The 6,109-nt window shown below is 39.0% G+C and overlaps 1 non-coding gene across 1 annotated transcript; it reads right to left on the bottom strand.

The window, feature by feature from the left end:
• Nucleotides 1-2,163: 2,163 nt before the first annotated feature.
• On the bottom strand, nucleotides 2,164-2,270 carry LOC127117118 (small nucleolar RNA R71). The gene has a single exon (XR_007801878.1). It is a non-coding gene; the product is annotated as a small nucleolar RNA R71 (small nucleolar RNA).
• Between the last annotated feature and the right edge of the window lie 3,839 nt (nucleotides 2,271-6,109).

The raw sequence follows: 6,109 nt of genomic DNA, 5'->3' as shown, positions 1-6,109 counted from the left end.
ATCCAACGAAGAAACCCGCCGCAAATTCCAGAACCACTTCCATGGTGGTATAAGCTTGAGCTCCGTTGTGCTTTTTGATAACACTAAAATTTACCGTATTTTTTACTCCGATTTCACATGCATTCTAGTCGTTTTATTATCATTTTGTTGTGTTATTGATATGTTTTCCTTTGTTTTCAGGTTTTTACTTTAATCGGAGCCTCGATCGCGAAAAGGAGTGAAAAAGAGCCAAAAACCCTAAAATTCAGCATTTTGTTCTTGTGGCCTACCCCATGGCTGGCGCCATAGACCCTACCATGACGTGTCAAATTCAACTTCCATCAACTCCCACGTTTTCCCACTACTTCCACTCAGAAGCAACTTTGTTTCACTTAGGCATGTATTCAGTATTTTATAGTGGTAATCGCTTCGCATTGGAGTGTTGCCACAATTGTGTAATCAAGTTTGTGATAGAGTCTGTAATCGAGTTTGGAGCATTTTGGAAGGAAGTTAATCCTGCCGCCATTTTCTTTTCCGCATTGCAATTTACTCAGCCCTCCGATTGGAGCAGGTTTTTATTACTTGTCTTTACTTTATTTATTTCCCGCACTCACTTTAAATTATTTATTTCCCGCACTCGCTTTAAATTATTTATTTCCCGCACTCGCTTTACTTTATTTATTTCCCGCACTCGCTTTACTTTATTTATTTCCCGCACTCGCTTTACTTTATTTATTTCCCGCACTCGCTTTACTTTATTTATTTCCCGCACTCGCTTTAAATTATTTACTTTCCGCACTCGCACTACTTTTATTTATTTTAATGCACTTTTACTTTACCATGTCTAGCTAAATTTATAAGGTTAGAATGTAAGGATCGTAATTGAACCAGTAATCCGTACAATTGTTCGTAGAAACACTTAAGGGCTATTTTAACTTTCAACTTAAGTTTTCCCACACTTCAACTCCATTGGGTAAGATCGAAAGCCGTCCAACGTCCTTTTAAACTTAATTGTTTTTAACTATTTCAAAAACAGCGAAAGCGCTTTGTTTAGTTCATTATGAGATTTTAACATTACGAAGAAAAGAGATTTTAAAACTATTTTCGGACGCGTTTATAAGTTTAGAGTCTAGTTCGTGAGAACCTCTTTTGGTTAAGAAATCCAGGTTATAATACTTTTCAACTTAGTCAAGATACTATATTTCTTAAAAATAGGTTTACTACTCTAACGCAATGCGCGCCTTTTTATAAGTGACAATAAGAGGGTTTGATAAGGGAGTACAACTCGGTTATGAATACGCGAAAGCGACAGTTCCTGTTAAATTAGTTCTTTTAAAAGTAGGAAACATTGCCCATAAGTAATTCTATTAGCAAGTACTTGGATTATTAATTGATTACGTGAATTACATTCGACCCTGTCTTTATTAATTAAATTTATTTCAATACTTTACTTTTCATTGCACACTCTAAAAAACACCTATTTTGATTGCCTTTGATAAACACCATAACAACAGATAACGATAGATTGACACTTGGTCTCTGTGGATTCGATAATCTTTTATATTACTCTGACGCGTTCGTATACTTGCGAAAAGCACGCATCAAGTTTTTGGCGCCGTTGTCGGGGACCAATTTCGTCAAATTTCATTTTCCTGGTGTTATATCGTTTAGACTTAGGCTATTTCCCGCCGGTCAATGCGAAGAACTCGCAGCACCGGAAGTTTAAGCTTAGTATACCCTCTGGCGGAACCTGAACGTTACGCTCGCGCACATTTATTCTTTCATAGAATTAAGAGAGCTATGGCCGAAGATCAAAACCAAAGACCTCTTAAAGATTTCTCTCAACCATCTAACGAAGAACCTAGTTCTAGTATAGTAAACCCAACCATACCAGCTAATAATTTCGAACTTAAGCCATCCCTGTTGCAACTAGTGCAACAGAGACAATTCGCAGGTCTCGCTACTGAGAACCCAAACCAGCATTTAAAAATATTTCTTCAATTAGCAGATACTTTTAAAACCAATGGAGCTTCTCCTGAGGCAATATGTTTAAGATTATTTCCTTTTTCCCTCAGAGATAAATCCCTATCGTGGTTAGATTCCCTTCCACCCAATTCCATTACAACTTGGGATAACCTTAGAAGAGTTTTTCTTGCTAGATATTTCCCCCCGAGTAAGACCGTCGTTCTTCGAAACCATATAACTAGATTTACCCAAAACCAAGGAGAATCGCTATTCGAAGCTTGGGAGAGATATAAAGAGTTGTTACGAGCATGCCCACATCATGGTTTAGAAAACTGGTTAATCATTCAAACCTTCTATAATGGACTTCATTACAACACAAAGATGACCATCGACGCTGCCGCAGGCGGTGCTCTGATGAACAAGCCTTATCCTGAAGCTAGCGCCATCATCGAAGATATGGCTCAAAACCATCAATCATGGGGAGTCGAACGAGCGACAGGTGAGAAGAAGAAAGCTCAAGGAGGAGTGCATGAACTAAGCTCTATAGACATGATGCAAGCTAAGATGGACGCATTAGCCCTTAAGGTCGAGCATATGTGCATAAACCCGAATACTGTAGCCGCAGTTTCGTCGGATTGTGAGATATGTGGAACCAAAGGACACCAATCTACAGAATGCAGTCTATTAAACGAAACCCACTCTGAGCAAGTGAACTACACCCAAGGGAACCCATACTCGAATACCTATAACCCTGGATGGAGGAATCACCCGAACTTCTCCTATAAAAACAATAACCCTATCTAAAATAATGCACCTCCGAGACCTAGTTATCAAGCCCCTAAATCAAATCAACCTATGCAACCTGTACCACCAAAGTCGAGCCTTGAGAAAATTATGGAAAATTTTATCACCGCTCAAACCCAACAAAACAAGGAGTTCATGAACCAAAACATTCATGTTAACGAATTGATTACCCAGTTAGGAACCAAGGTTAACCAAATAGTTACTCATACCAAGATGCTTGAAACCCAGATCTCTCAGGTAGCTTTAAACCAAGCCCCTCGGACTACACCTGGAGGACAATTCCCTAGACAACCTCAACAAAATCCGAGAGGACCAAACCCTAGATTGAGTGAACCCGAAACTTGACGACAATGCCATTACCCTACAAAGTGGGAACGCTTATGATGAGCCACCAAACCCTAGATTGAGTGAACCCGAAACTTCTAAGGAATGTATTAAACCCCCGGACGAAGTAAAGGAGCCAGAGGAATCTGAAAACCAGGAAGGTCAAGATAAAGGAGAAGAACCTAAAGATAAAATTTACGTACCACCCCCGCCATATAAACCACCTATATCATATCCGCAAAGACTCAAACAAACCCAGATCAATAAACAGTATCAAAAATTTATTAAAGTTATAGAAAAAATTCATGTAGAAATCCCTTTCACAGAAGCCATCACCCAAATACCTTCTTATGCAAAGTTTCTGAAAGACATCCTTACCAACAAATGTAGACTTGACGATCCGAAGCCTTTGGAATGTAATGCTATTTCCGAGGACAAATTAGCAAAGAAAGATAAAGATCCTAGAAATTTCTCCATTCCTTGCCTTTTGGGTAATCATGTCATCGAAAAAGCTTTTCTAGACTTAGGAGCTAGTGTGGGTTTAATGCCTCTAGCAGTTTGTGAGAGATTAAACTTAGGAGAATTACAACCCATTAAGATGTCACTTCAGTTAGCCGATAGATCTGTCAAATATCCGATAGGCATTTTAGAAGATGTTCCTGTTAGGATAGGTCAACTATTTATCCCTGCTGATTTTGTCGTCATGGACATCAAAGAGGACAATGATATACCAATTCTTCTAGGTAGACCATTCTTATCGACTGCAGGAGCCATAATAGATGTCAAGAAAGGAACGTTTACATTTGAGGTAGGTGACGAGAAAATAGAATTTATACTTTCGAAATTTCTTATGGTACCTGTGATGGGAGACTCGTGTTATGCCTTAGATATCATTAATGAATGTGTTAGAGAATTAGAACAAAAAGAAATTATAAAAACAATTAAGTTACCATCAACTCTCATAAAGGAAGATGATGACTTTAAGAAACCCTACATCGATGATAACCTTTACGAATGTTTATCCCTTACCCCAGATCCTATGCCATGCCCTAAGAAACCAACCTTAGAACTTAAGGAACTGCCTAAGAACCTGAGATATGAGTTCCTCGATGAAAAGATGAACCGTCCAGTTATAGTGCCTTGAGCCAAGAGGAAACGAACCAACTTTTAGACGTTTTACGAAGATATCCCTCAGCCTTAGGATATAATATCTTTGACCTGAAAGGTATAAGCCCATCTGTATGCATGCATCGGATTTCGCTCGAAGAAGATTCAAAACCCTCAAAGGAACATCAGAGAAGGATAAACCCTATAATGAGTGATGTTGTTAAAAAGGAAGTTCTTAAGTTACTTGAGGCAGGTATCATCTACCAGATCTCGGATAGTAAGTGGGTGAGCCCTGTGCATGTAGTACCTAAAAAGGGAGGCATCACAGTCGTGCAAAACGATAAAGGCGAACATGTAGAAAAACGTTTTGAAGGAGGATGGCGGATGTGTATAGATTATAGAAAATTAAATAAAGCAACTAGGAAGGACCATTTCCCTTTACCATTTATAGACCAGATGTTGGAGCGTCTAGCCAGACACGCTTACTTCTGCTACTTAGATGGATACTCTGGATTCTTCCAAATACCTATTCACCCCGAAGATCAAGAAAAAACTACCTTTACATGCCCCTATGGAACGTTTGCCTACAGACGAATGCCTTTCGGCCTCTGTAATGCTCCAGCTACTTTCCAACGCTGCATGATGTCAATCTTTGCAGATTACCTAGATGGTATCATGCAAGTGTTTATGGACGATTTCTCGGTTTGCGGATTTGATTTCCACGATTGCCTTGCTAACCTTGAGAAAATCCTGGAGAGATGCGTGGAGGTGAACCTCGTGCTAAATTGGGAAAAATGTCAATTCATGGTAACCGAAGGAATAGTTTTAGGACATATAGTTTCCGAAAAAGGTATAGAGGTAGATAAAGCTAAAATAGAAGTTATAGAAATCCTAAAACCACCAAAAACCATCAGAGAAGTCCGAAGCTTTCTTGGACACGCTGGATTCTACCGGCGTTTTATTAAGGACTTCTCCAAAATAACCAAACCGTTAACCAGACTTTTAATGAAAGATGCTGAATTCATTTTCGACGAAAAATGTAATGACGCATTTAATCTAGAGTAGAAACCTTTTGAGATAATGTGAGATGCTAGTGATTATGCAGTTGGAGCCGTTCTAGGACAAAGGAAAGATAAAAAAATTACATGCCATTTATTATGCCAGTAGAACCCTAGATGTTGCCCAACTTAACTACGCAACAACTGAAAAAGAATTACTCGCTGTAGTTTTTGCTATAGACAAATTTAGATCTTATCTAGTAGGAGTAAAAATTATTGTTTACACCGATCATGCTGCCATTCGTTACCTATTAAGTAAAAAAGATGCCAAGCCCAGGTTACTAAGATGGATTCTATTACTACAAGAGTTTGATTTAGACACAAGAGATAAAAAAGGCACTGAAAATGTAGTAGCCGATCACCTTTCTAGGCTAGAACATCTAAAACCTGAACTAGTACCCATAAATGATGATTTTGCCTATGATAGACTGATAGCTAGAGTAGAAACCATTGAAGATGATAACCTAGATCCTTATGAGCACCCCTAAAATTCCTAGCAATAAGTAACATACCCTGGTATGCAGATTTCGTTAATTACCTAGCTGCTGATATAGTACCCCCTGATCTTGACTACCACCGCAGGAAGAAATTCTTCCACGATGTGAGAAACTTCTATTGGGACGAACCGCTCCTTTTCAAGAGGGGTAAAGATGGCATTTTTCGTCGTTGCGTTCCAGAAGAAGAGGTAAATAGTATTATCGAGCATTGTCATTCTGCACCTTATGGTGGACATGCGAGCACCTCTAAGACATACGCCAAGATTCTTCAAGATGGCCTATTTTGGCCTACCATGTGGCGTGATGTCTATGCTTGTATTGTCAAGTGTGATAGATGCCAACGCACTGGAAACATTTCAAGGCGTGACGAAATGC

The sequence above is a fragment of the Lathyrus oleraceus genome, chromosome 1 (assembly GCF_024323335.1).
Source record: "Lathyrus oleraceus cultivar Zhongwan6 chromosome 1, CAAS_Psat_ZW6_1.0, whole genome shotgun sequence".
NCBI classification, from domain to species: domain Eukaryota; kingdom Viridiplantae; phylum Streptophyta; class Magnoliopsida; order Fabales; family Fabaceae; genus Lathyrus; species Lathyrus oleraceus.
Note: the sequence above shows the minus strand (reverse complement) of the source record. Positions and strands in the feature narration are given on the sequence as shown.